At 38.6% G+C, this 13,413-nt stretch overlaps 1 protein-coding gene across 4 annotated transcripts in view; it reads right to left on the reverse strand.

Annotated features, from left to right (window-relative positions):
- Nucleotides 1–13,413, reverse strand: part of USP9X (ubiquitin specific peptidase 9 X-linked) — a 102,106-nt gene that overhangs the window by 87,598 nt on the left and 1,095 nt on the right. The gene's annotated exons all lie outside the window — the stretch shown is intronic.

A 13,413-nucleotide genomic window follows, 5' to 3' on the forward strand; every position in this document is an offset into this window, starting at 1 on the left:
CTCATCACAAAGCTCTTAAAAGGAGTCGAATCATGCCAGAAAAGGTGCAGTACTTATTTTTTTAATTTTTACCCCCAAAATCTAGGTGGTTGATTGGTTTTATTGGGAGTGGTGGTGGTGGTTTTTTTTTAAGCAAGTACTCAGAAAGAAACTACAAGGTAATGTTAAAACAAACAAAAACTGCTTTCATTAACATGTAACCTCCTAAGCAACTCAACTAAAAAGAAAATGGTTTATTGCCTTTGCATTCTTCTGTGTTGAGGAATTTCCATTCTTAAAGCATTAAAGCAAGTGCTCAAGAAAAAGGCGGCCAAAAACTCTGTTTGTAAAAGAACTGCCAGTCTCACTTTTGTTTTGCCTTTGAGAGATGAATGTCATCACTACATTTTTCAGTAGCTTAAGCCTAACTTGAGTAGCTTAAGCCCAATTTGATCTTGTTTTCTTTGAACGTTATATCATTATCCATAACTTTAGTTCTGCAACTTATGTAGGCAGCTTTTCTTGTTATTTCAGGTTGCATTAAGTTCTATAGTTTCCTTCTAAATCAGGTCTTACTGTTAACCAGAGAACAGCATGAGTTTTGTGAATTCCAAGAAGTGTCCACAAATATAAAATTATTATTACGGAACTGGGCTCAAGCCCTTAATGACTGTTAAGGCCCTTTATCCTCCAGCTCTAGTGACCTTCAGAACTTCCTTGAAAACTGTGTTCTTCCTTTGCTGCAGGGCTCACAAAGAAATCTCAGGGATTTTTAGCATCTTTTTGTAAGCAAGGGGAATGAAGCTGAAACCAAGAAGCATACAGCTCCTCCTCTAAGAAAAGAGTTACAGAGAATTCACACATCTACAACTGCAGACAAAAATAGAAGAAAAGTTGATGGAAAAAAAAAGTTTGAATCGAAAGTACTCCCTTTGATCTGCTACACCAGAGCAGTTTCATGTATTTTAACAACTTCTTGCTGGGGGATAGAATGAAAAAGGTAGTAGCACTTCACCATTCCACCCTTCGGAGATCCCGCTCAATGCAGAGCTGTACAAATGTTCACGTTATGATTCCTCATGCTCTGCGCCATCCCCGTGCTTGGTTTCTGCCAGAAAGACGTAAATACGTCATGGCTGCTGTTATTTCTGCTGTGGTTTGTGTGTTCTACCAGGCTACAGGTGCATGGCCTCTCCTACCTTCATTCTTTCTCAAGTAGTGGAAGGGAAGCTTAATGGCATCTTTCAGGTTCATTTCAACTATGGCTTTAGAACATGAAAGTATTTATAGTATAGCGCACTTAAGACTCCGAGAAACTCAACAGTATAAATTACACTGTAGGAATTCTGTTAGAAAAGTGAAGTTTGAAGTTAGCCTGCCAAATCAGACTAGACCCTTCTGACTCCCTTCCTGTTTTCATGTTCTATGCAGAACTCAAGGGCTTCTCCAAACTACTTTAAACATTACATTTAAGAGAATTATCCAAAGTCTATACCCATAATATCCCGCGACATTATCAATACCTTTTACAAGTTCTCCCTTAAACAACAGAATTCAGAAAACCTACTGCTTGGTTTAATGCAAGGAGTTAAAGCATGGTACAGCATCTAAGCCAGATATTAAGTTGGAAGCATTTTATACTCCTGAATCATGACAAAGTTAACCTTATGAAATTCGTACATATTTAAAAATCCCTATATTTAAATACTTTAAGTGTTCCCAGTATTGTACCAGCCTTCATTTCACTAAAATTTTTAACTTTGCTTTTCATGTAATATTGAATTAGAAAACACAGACTAAGCACAGGCACTCAGACATTACCATCATCATCAAGAATAAATTAAAATACCTCTAATACAGATGAAAGTGTTACCAGCATTAAAATTGATCTTTCGGTTAAACGCTGCTTCTTCATAATTGCTTAACAAGCTTAGCCAAACTTCCAACTAGTTATCAGTGTACCAACTGCGTATCTCAGCCTGGAGACTTTGCAGAGAGAATTTTTTTGAAGACTGTCTGCCTGAAACATGCTCTATTCCAATTAAACTCATACAAGCCATCTGCCCAAACAGGCTGAATGCTCCAAGAATCACTGAAAATGATCTATCTGCTCCAGAGGACTTGTATAACAAATCCCCTTAAAAATCCTGGCCTCTCTGAAGGGAAATAAGAAGTGGCAGCAGGAGCAACAGTTTTGTCTTCTTGCTCCTTCTGCCAGCACAATGAAGGTGGTTGTTGATTTAAATGCCAAAAGGTAGTAGCAGAGGCAGTTGGATACAAACAAGTAAGGAAGCCCCCCGAAAGCATATGAAGAGCCAAGCAGGGCTGAAAACAGGAGAGTTATTTTCATACCCACAGCCCAGAGGATCCTCTGTTCCAGAAACTTAATATTCCTGTAGCTGTAAAACCTATCAGAAAGCGTATCATAACCTTTCTTTTTGGGAAATGCAGGAGATAACCATCTACTACTACTATATCCCAAGGACTGACCTGGGGTTTTTAAAATTCCATTGCAGTTGTGACTAAAACCCCAAAACTTATTCTATTAAAAAACAAACGAACAAACAAACACACACATAACAACCCCCCTCCCAAACACACAAAACCAAAACAAAACCATACAACTACTCCTCTCCCTGCATAGAAAATGGTTAAACACTAAATCACATAATCCCCCTGGCTAACAAGCATCACCTCCCCCCAGTACACAAAACAGACTAATAAAGATACCAGTTTTCAGCTGAATCCATGAACGGGCCAGGAGAGAACAAGAGCATCCAACTGTTCATTTAACACACAGTGCCTACAGTAGCACAACGCGACAGTGACAGAGCTTTACCGTCACAGTGCATAAATTAAACTCCTCAGCTTGTATTGTTGGACTCTCAGTGAGAAAAGGCAACCTTATTCCCCAGTTATAGTATTACACCCCGGTACATTTTCAAACAGAAATTTCACTGCATTTCTGCATGCGGACAAGCCTTAGCTGAAGGTATGGTTTCACAGTCTGTTTGAAATCAGGTAAGTCTCAACTGTCAGGAGAAGAGGAGGAGAGTGATGTTGTTTGCTTTCATCCCAACCACCTCCTCACTGCTAGTATTAGCCCTTGCATCATCGCATAGTCAGCCACATCAAGAAACCGTTCTGGCTGAAAGGTAACTGGGGGAAAGGAATGAAAATTATTTTAGTTTTCGTCTGGATCACACGCCATGTGAACACTAACAATGGCACAAGAAGCAGGCAGAATATATATATAAATACATATATCTCCACGGATAGAACTGACTCTTTTAGCATCGGTGCAAATCCATCATGAAATACATCTGAGAGAGGAGGAAAAGAAATGCAACACTACATGGATAATTATTTAGCGACGATAGCAACCAAGGCTCACATACACCAGAGCAAGAGGTGAGTCTTGACAATGCAGAAGCATCGTGAAGACCGATACTCTTCTCAAGCATAATGAGTACACAGGAAAAAGCGCACAGAGAAAGCTGATTAGTATACAATAAATGCCAGGAATGTCAATTCATAAATAGCACAAGTTCAGTCATGAAAGTCACATTAACTAGCCAGAGCAAACAGGGCAAAGGGTGAGAAGATTACGAAGGTATAGGCAAAAAATCCTCTTTGCCCTGGACATTATGGTAACGCCACTGGAATGAACAATAGAAAATGACACGCAGACTCCAGCGAGTCAGGAAAATTGATTTAGCAGCAACACTTTGAATAGCCTCACCACAACCTCATAAAACTGTGACAAAGCAGGAGGCAAGGTACAAGATGTATCACACGGAAGCAGGCAAAAGTTTTACTTCTGTCGACAAAGAAAATGGCCAGTTATAAACCTGTAAACAGGACTGCATCATCCAGTTATTGTCTGCAGACACAGGTTAAAAAAACTGGAATTGGAGTTGAGAGCGTGAGCAACTGAGTACAACAGCTGTACCCACCATGACAGCCAAAGTCTCACCACCTTTCAGCAAAAGGAATTTTCATATAACAACGCTGTGTGTGAGAAACAGACAGACGGACAAACGCTCTCTAAACTGGTCAAAGGCTCAACGTGCCATTTTTCTCCTGCACAATTTGGGATTTTCAGAGTGCACTAGTTTCCACTGTAATTTAATTTCCATCAAAATAAAGTTTGCTTTCATCAAACTAAGTCCCCTGTGTGGACAGTTACCAACTGAGGGACAAGGAAGAACAATTGCCTATACCTTATTTGTTGCAGAAATGGTTTTCACAAGAAAAGAAACAGGACTTCAGAGTCAAAAGGAAGCTTCAAGGTTTCAAGGCAGCTATACAGAACCCCTGAGAACTGAATTCTGCCTGTGTCTTGTTCATACACGTTGCTGGAGGAACTATTTTTTTCAGATTAATCTCTTCATCTTCTTCCCATTTTTCTGGGTATTGAGCTACACGGGCAAAACTGAAGAAAAGCGAAGAAGCAGAACAGCAACTTAAGCCAACATAAGCTGTGTCTGTAATGACAGAACATCTAACAAAAATCTGTAGAAACGTTACGATAGGAGGCTCTTTTTGAAGCTTATGGCCACTGTGTCATAATTCCTCATCAATAAAACAAGAGACAATACATGCCTTTTAATTTACAGAGTGAGGTGAGAAGTAATACAGTAATGTTTGGGAAATTTAAAGGTTGAGAGTGAAAAGCTCCTATAAAGGTTATTAATGGATTAATAAATCTAATCTGTATGGGAGTTAGACCGATGTAAGACATGCATTTGCAGAATTAAGTCAAAAGATAAAATACTGAATGACAATCCCACTCAATCAATCTTCCAAACTGATGGAGTCAGGGATTCAATGGGAAGACGAGCTCATAATTAACTGGGGGAAACAGCGGTTAATGACAAATGTAATTCTCAGATTGCTGAATTTTCCATCTTCGCTTAGAGAAATCTTCTTAATTCACCTGTAGCTAAGTGAAAATTTCACCCTTAAATCATAAAGTGCTTACATCATTCATGACCTTTGCACTTTTGCAAGGCTCTCTGCTTCATTTGCTTTACATAGCACACAATTTTCAAGAGACTTCCCTGAGCCACCTGATAACTCAACCGAAAAATGCATGATGGAAGCACTATAAAAATCAAGCTTTGAGTTTTACTGAAGTATTACAAACCACAAGCCCTGATGAAATAATACGCACAACAGACAGGGGAAAAAAAGTAATACTCCTATCTGAATTCCACTTAAGTCTTAACTTGGGAGTAGGCAGTGGGAGAAATTAAACTTTTCACTTGCATTTATCAAGTATCAGACCAAAAAAACGGTACCTCATATTTACAAGCTCAGCAATGACAAAACAGCCACAAACTACATATACCTGTGACAAGTTGTTGTCTGTAAATAAGATACTTACATCCAAGCAAGGAAATCTGTCCAAAGTATGCACCCAACCCCACCAATTTTGGGAAAACAAAATATTAGCTACCTAGCAGTATGCACGTATGACAGGGAGAAAGATAAAAAACCTCCAAAGGAAGATGGACATTAAAACAGGCACCCCAAATTCACAAGTAACATTGCCAAGGAAAAAAATGGCATGAGAAACATAGAATGGGCTAAACAGAAGATATTCAGGAAGGAAAAGAAAAAAAGGAAAAGACATAGCTAGTAGTTTTATGAGATAAATAAAATCTCACCATGGAGCAGGTAAATAACACTAGACCATGCAGGCGAATAAGATCAAACTCCAAAACTTTAAACAAAAAAAAAGTTCATTTCTTATTAAAACTCTTTTTCATGATGTTTAAGATATCTTAATAAAAAACAAACATTCCCAGAGGTTGTGAAAGAAACACTGAAGTCTTTTTTATATCTACTGTACCGGTCTACAGAAACATACTCCCAAATTAATTTCTTCATAATTCCCACAGATATATAGAAAAACTTGCAACTGAACTGTTTAACATGGTTGTTAAGGCTTTTTTTCCTGCCTCAGGTGCAGAAGTTCTGAGAAATTACGTGTGTCAAATACACTAGAGAAGCTTAAGCAGATATGGTACAATAAAGAATCCTAGTGTACAACTGTCGTTTAGAAGTTAAATAATATGCGATAGTCATATTTAAAGCAAAAATTTGAACTCAGAGTAACAGAAAATAGAAGTAAAGAGACAGTTTTCATTATAAGTGTGAACGACTACTTTGTATTGTATTTTCAGACTCGTGAGGAACCACCTGGGCTTATCAACATTAAAACCCTCAAATTGTTTTACATGTAAGAGAGTATAAGAACATACTCACAACCTTGAAGCAACTCTCACAGTGGAGACTTTGCTTCTCTGCTCCCAACTGCTAGTTACTTGCTGCTGGACTCAATAATGTATACAACTTCTACAACATCTCAGTCTTCCCAGGTGATACACGCACCAAGCAAACACCTAGCATTTAAGCAAACAGCACATCAGGTACTGAGTATGATTTCAATTTTAGAAATGTTTTACCTCATCTTTTATCTCCTTCCTTTGTGCCCAACTACTGCAAAAAGTCTTCAGAAACCTGAAGACATCAGCTTTATTTACACTGAATTTTCTACAGCAACACGGTTTCAAAGACAACTTTCAGAAGTACAAACAAATCTGCAAATCAAACTGATTTTGGCTACTGCTTGCCAAAAACAAAACAAAACTAACAGGTTGGTCATCCGCTATTGCTACTCAGCTGCCTCCAGGTACTGTATCCAGAAGTTGTTACTGGTTCTCTAAATACCTGTTGCATTATCAGGAAAACATGATGAAAAAGGAAATATCATGACAGGGTGCATTACCAAAATCTACTTCATCCAGTCAAAAATCTTAGGATGGGCACATAACTGAAAAACTTCAGTGGCATACCTGCTAACCAGAGGCTGATACCAAGCACATTTTTTCCCCATGGCTGAAAACACGAATCATAATAATTTTCCTTACCACAGCAAGGTTTCCTTCCCACTTTGCTGGCCTTGCTGCATCCATTGCCACTGAGGAAAACTAAGCTTTTCATTTTTACTTCTCACCTTTTAATTTTATGAAAAGAAATCTAGGTGTTTTCCCAATCCTAAGACAACGAAGGAGAGGTAAAGGAATTAACGGCTTCTCAAATGCCATAAGGGGAATCCATGTTTCAAGTTACATCTTCACTAGACGCGTTACAAACTGTCAACCACAGCAATCTGGCTAAACTGCAGTAGGAATAAAAACAGAAAGAGTTTTCAGACAATCTGGAGGTTATCTTCCTCTCTAATTACCAGAACTATCATGAAGAAACTCAAAGAGAGCGAGAGAGCTCTAAAGCACTGAAGAAATCTGACACTACCACCTTACCTAGAGAAAGAAGTCTGTGCATCACCTTAAAAATATCTGATGGTATACGTGTGTACGTCTGTATAAACAACTACATGCAGCAAGGAAAAGCACCTGGGATTTTAAGGTCCCACTGTGATTAATAAAGCACTGTCTGGAAGACGGGTCTGGGCATATGGAGGGCTGTGCAAAAGTAGAGCCTGAAACTATAGAATAAATCACCGGAGTTTTCACCTTCAAGCTCCAGAGGGTTTGTGTCATAATTTGTAAAATAAATAAGTAAAAATATTGTGGAGATTGTCACAGTTAAAGGATTTGGGAACACGCACAAAACAGAAAGGTCAGCAATCACCAACCAATTAACATTCTATTTCTAAATCAGAAATATACAAAGCCTTCTAGCAAACAAAACTGTAGCTTACGCTTTTTTAGCTGATTGGAATTGCGGTCTCTCATCCCCTTATTCACCTAATAATAAGCCAAGCAGATCCACGCTCCTTATTTAAGATTCAAATTTATGGTCTTGTTCTGCCGAAATTTATTAAAAATTGAAGTATTTCATTGCTACAACAGCAGAAAAATTAAACACCAAAAGACAAAAAGGCTCATCTACTGAGATGCCAGTATATTTTGACAATAGCGTTCACTCTCATATTGAGTTAGAAAAATAAGGGACTTCCCCCCTTCACCGTAAATGTTCATTTCTAGCAAAAGTGAACAAAAAGCGAACTTCCACCCACAGCCAATACAAATCTGTCACCACTGTCCTACACCACAATGCTGTCAAAGGCACTCCCCTCTAACCAAAAAAGCCCATCTGGTAACAGAGGGATCCTAGCTGGCACACATCACGACTTTGCTCTTTAGGGAACACATCTTAACACTCCTTTGTCATTTCAGAGTGCTAGAGCTAAGACCACTCTACCACAAAATAACACCTTTATGTCAGTCTAGTCCCATTGAAGCTAGGCAAAACGCTGAGCAGCATCTAACTGTCTTAAGGACTGAGGCCTACAGAATTTACAATGCACATTTCCATGCCTTTTCACTTCCGCATTTAGCTGTTACAAAGTGTTACTTCTGTAAAAGAAAGCCTCTTCTCGGGAATATTTTCTACTATTTAAATTTGGGATATTTACATGAAAGCCTAATGAAAAGTTGGCAACGAAATTCCCTCCATGAACTTTTCATTATCTTGAAGCGTTCATCTTTAAAAAAAACAAACAACAAACAAAACAAACAACAAAAACTCTAGTTTATAGCAGAGTTTGTATCTAGGAAATATTTTAGAGGTTATAGCAGAGAGTAAGAGAAGACATGAGCAAATATTAAAGAGTCATATGTTTGTGTCTTGCCTTCAACATATTCTTGAGTATCAGCTTAAAAAAATTTTAGAAAAAAAGTTGAGCTCTCCATTCATAGATGTACAACTTTAAGAAATGATGTAATGTGGAATTCCCCTCCTATGAGTAAAATCATGGCTAAATGCTAGCTACCAGACAGTATTATTTGCTAAGATGTCAAGTAAGGTTAAATTTAACTTTTTTTTTTTTTTTTACATGCAAGAAACCCACATTTTTCTATTGGCAGTTACACGTGTTACGAAAATGAAATCACAAAATAGGCTTACAGACTGTTTTGTAAACAGACCAAGGATGCCACAAACAAAAGTATTCCACAGCAACATTCCTGATAGCTATGCATTACTGTTAAGCAGTTTACATTTTAACTTCATGAAAAAAGTTGAAAGTACTAGCATTGAAAACATTACTAGATTTTAAAACAAAAGGTATCTCACGGATCTCTTTTAGAGGTGTAATAACAAAGAAGTAAAACAAAAGCAATTAATCAGTCTCACAATTAATGATAACTTATCCTTGAAGAAAACCACAGTGCAGTGATGTTTCCTTTAGAAAGCAAGCAATACACAAACACACACACACACACGCATTTAACTCCCAGCATTCCAATTTTTATTTGAAAACACATCGACAACAGCTAGTAGCCAAAAAGTTTTGATACCGAGCCGACTGACTTCAACTCTCAAATAAAACAAGACTAATGGGCTCATATAAAGAGAAAATACCAGAAAGTTCACAACAGAAAATGCAAAAGGAACTGTCTGTGCTGTCAAGCTCTTTCTCAAAAACAAAACAAAAAACAAACAAACAAAAAAACACTACACTAAGTCACAACTGTCTACTTGAAGATCTTATTTACCTTCCTCCCCTCTTCTATTGTGGGGAAAGTTACTAACAGCTCTCCTGTAGCCTCACCAATACTTATGTTTTTAACAATTTTTACCAAACCAGACCTATTGCACAGAAAGTGCTCAACACGCAGAGTGGGGCCCAGGGGACACTGGAATGTCTAGGAAATGCAACAATTGACACTTTGCAGGAGCAAAGTCACAACGAAATGGCTTTCTGCCACGATCTCTTCACAACTCTAAACAAGAGGACCTAAGTCAAAACACAGTCTTGTCAGGAAGTGCAGAGGGAATCTTTGTTAATCCTATTCCCAAGTCAAGCTACAGCCTTGAACATAGCAGAACTTTAAGAGACAGCCAATATAAAAGAACAGTTTTAAAATGACAGCTCGACTCATTATGAAACTGTAATTCCTTATAACAGCGTAAGAACTTTAAGATGGCCCTCCAGGAATAAGAGAACAAAAACTAGATTTAATATATGAAAGATGTTACTGCATTTTTATAACTTGTGAGTTCAAAGTAGCTCAAACTTCCCAGGTCATTTGTACAAAAATTTCAGTCTCGTTGCATGCAAGCATACGCTTATGAAAAGACTTTCTTCCCATCCCTTGCTGCTCTATGAAAAAAATCACTTCTTGTAACTACCATTCTGCAATGCGAAGGTTTACCGCATTCCCCTTCCTAAACATAACTGCCCAACCAGCCCGCTAACCAAGGGACATCTGCCACTACTGGATATTGCAGAAAAACCACCTCTTAAGTGTTCAAAACAGAGCAGAATAAAGACTGTGATCAATGTTCTACACTGATGGGACAGGGCAGGTACAACACTGTAGGTTAATTTTTATCTCTTTTCTCATTAGTTTGTGTCAGGGTGAAAGTATGCATAACAAAGTTTAGTTAGAAAGAAAAAAAAAAGATGATGTTGCATATTTATACACCACAAATGTTATGTATGAAATAAGGGAAGTCCACAGCAATGCACATAGCACTGCTAGTTTTGCAAAAGGCAAGGTACTACAGCAAAAAGGGGACATTATCAAGCTAAGTTCCCATAACATACCCTCAAGTGTTTTGAATAAAATGTTGAACTCTGTTTTTAAATGAGGATAATGTGGATAGTAGAACTGGATGCACCCACACAGAGCTTCAAGCAGAGATGCATCCATGGCTAAGAAAAACATGGATTCCTGAACAAGAGAAACTACGTCCGCATGTTCAAATTAATACGAACACTAACGTCCAGGAAATAATTTTCTAAAGGACACAAAAGCCTTCACGCGTACAACTTCCTAAGTGATCAGAATCCCAGTGAAGTTTTTTGTATCTTCAGATGACCACCTAACACTGGTCTCTGCAAGTGCTGGGTAAGCAAGACTACTGGTTTGATTAAGCAATGTTTGTGCTGACAAGGAAATGAATTAAGGTAAATGTAATTGTTTGTGCTGGGGGGTGCGGGTTTGGGTTTCTGTTCTGTTTTAACCATGCTTTAAGGGAAGAACAGTAAGGGACAACTTTGATTCAATTCCTTTACAGATGGGGCTAACCTGTTCAGGATGTTTTAAAAATATATCCACAGTCTTTAGATCTATTAGGATATATAAAAGAGCATCTCTGAAACAAAAGCAAGCCCACAAAGTACTGCCAAACACAATACCACTCACTATTCAAATACCAGAAATAAGTTCAAAACGTACTTCTAAACTGGAGAGGGAAGACCAGAAGTATTTCCCAAGAAACTTAAAAAATAAAAATACCAATACATACCTGACAGAAATGCAACTTTATAGCCATTTAAAAATAAGTTGTTATAACTAACAAGTGACTGAACTCCTTAGTTTTATTCAAAGTTGTATTCATACTGCAAACTCCTAAACTAATTTCAATTTTAAATTGAAAGATGTCTTTAAAGATGTCTTGGAAGAAAGGTACCTTTACTTTCTTAAACGTCTGTGCACCAATCCAATATTTTCATTTATCCTGAGTCTCACTCATAAGAATTCCAGCATGTTAAATAAAACCGATAAACCTAAAAGTGCATTTGAAGAGAGAGAAGTTGCACTGGCCTACTTCTGAATACAAATGCACCACAATGTGGGAAAGAAAATGTTTACATAAGGGTGATGGTGTTCTACAGATATAGAAACAGTAAACAGTTTTGGTACCGCTATCCTCATTGATTACCACCTCCAGATGTAGTCTTCCTGTCAATTCAATGGGCAGAAGTATCACCACAAGGGCAAATTCAGCAAGACATGAAACAGCAGCCTGGGAAGATTAAAACAGAGACTACCCAAGAGAAATACCATGAAGATAATCTACACAAAGGGCAAGAAGAAAAGTACCGAAGATATTGAAGAGAGGAAAGTTACTATGCTACAATCTTACATGTTTATTTTTAGCTATATTCCCCCCCCCCCAAAACAATCATGCTGATCCGTGAGTTTCTTCCACTGCAGCTTTATGATTATGTTTATGTTTTTGTTCAAATCTGTCATTAGACATCACTGTGGTGCAGGGTATTGTAACAGAACAATCAATGCATGTACTCGACGTGCTTCTCCAAAATTCTTGATATTAGCTATTGTACTGTTGGTTCCAGAAAAAAAAAAACGTTACTTTGACTCAGAATAAAAGGCATTACTTTAAAAAAAAATAAAAAATGAAACAAACAAACCCCCACTCATACATGACTTAGATTTTGCTGAAATAAGTGTGTTACTTGAACAGGAACATTTATGTTGGCGAGTCCAGGCAATTTCTCAAAGTAGAACCTTAAAAGATCAAGAACAAAGTTAGCTGCCTACAGATTTCAGTCACCCCTAATATTCCTTACTGTCACTTAAATTCCATAACTGATACAGGTCAAGCCTCCAAAAACCCATCACTAGGCCCTTCCTAAACATAACAACTTCAACGTCCATTTTTTGAGCATTTGAGAAGCCTGCTGGAAAATGCAGATTACCTGGGCCAGCTGTCATAACAAGTATTGCTACTTGTATACTTAAGAAACCATCTTAATATCTAAATTCAAAAGCTTTTCAAAAAAACAGGCCCCAGTTCTGTAACTAGGTCAGCAAAAGTGGGCCTTGTGCTAGCTTTGATCCTGTGACTTCAGAGAGGTCTTTGGACCGATACAAATGTCCGATACGAATACAACTGCAGAATTGTGAATGTAAATCAGGTTGTACAGACAACACGAGGACAGCTGAGCCTAGGAGTCCCTTGAATATTTAATTAGACGAATTCTTTTTTGAAAGATTTTTTTTCCTGCACAGTTGTGCACGTTGCATATCGTTGTACGTCTTCAAAACACTCTACTGAACTTCCGAAGGAGCAAGCTGAAAATCAAATATGGCATCTTAAAAGTCCACCTCAACTCTTTTACGAACAAAATCACTTGAGACTGAAACGAATAATTTTGCGAGACTATTCTCTTGGTATCCAAACAATGGTGCATGAAGCGGGTCGGCACACGTTAACGGGGCGACTACCAACACACGCAAAAACCGGCAACCCATCCTACCGGCGAAATCCTCGGTTTTCTCGAGGACAATAACAGCGACTGGCCGTGGCCAACCTGCGCGCAGCCACCCCTGCCTCACACCTCGGACGGGGGGGAAGAGGATGGCGTCCCCCAAAATAAATCGCGACAGCCGAGCCCTAACTCGGAGGAGAAGCAGCGGAGCGAACTGGAGGGAGGCGACGCAAAAAAGCCACGAAGGCTTTTTCGTGCATCAAAATAGGCTAGCTGGAAGCCCAGGCTAGAGGAGTGGCCTACGTGTTAATAATGTTTACAGCGGGCGTGAATGAGCTGCTGCTGCTGGTGGTGGTGCTTTTCATTGAGACCGGAGCAAAAGCGCCTCGGCAGGGCCTGATTTCCAGGCGTCGCCCGGGCCTAGGCGGCTCCAA

This window comes from Anser anser (genome assembly GCF_964211835.1).
Source record: "Anser anser genome assembly, chromosome: 1".
In the NCBI taxonomy this organism is placed as follows: domain Eukaryota; kingdom Metazoa; phylum Chordata; class Aves; order Anseriformes; family Anatidae; genus Anser; species Anser anser.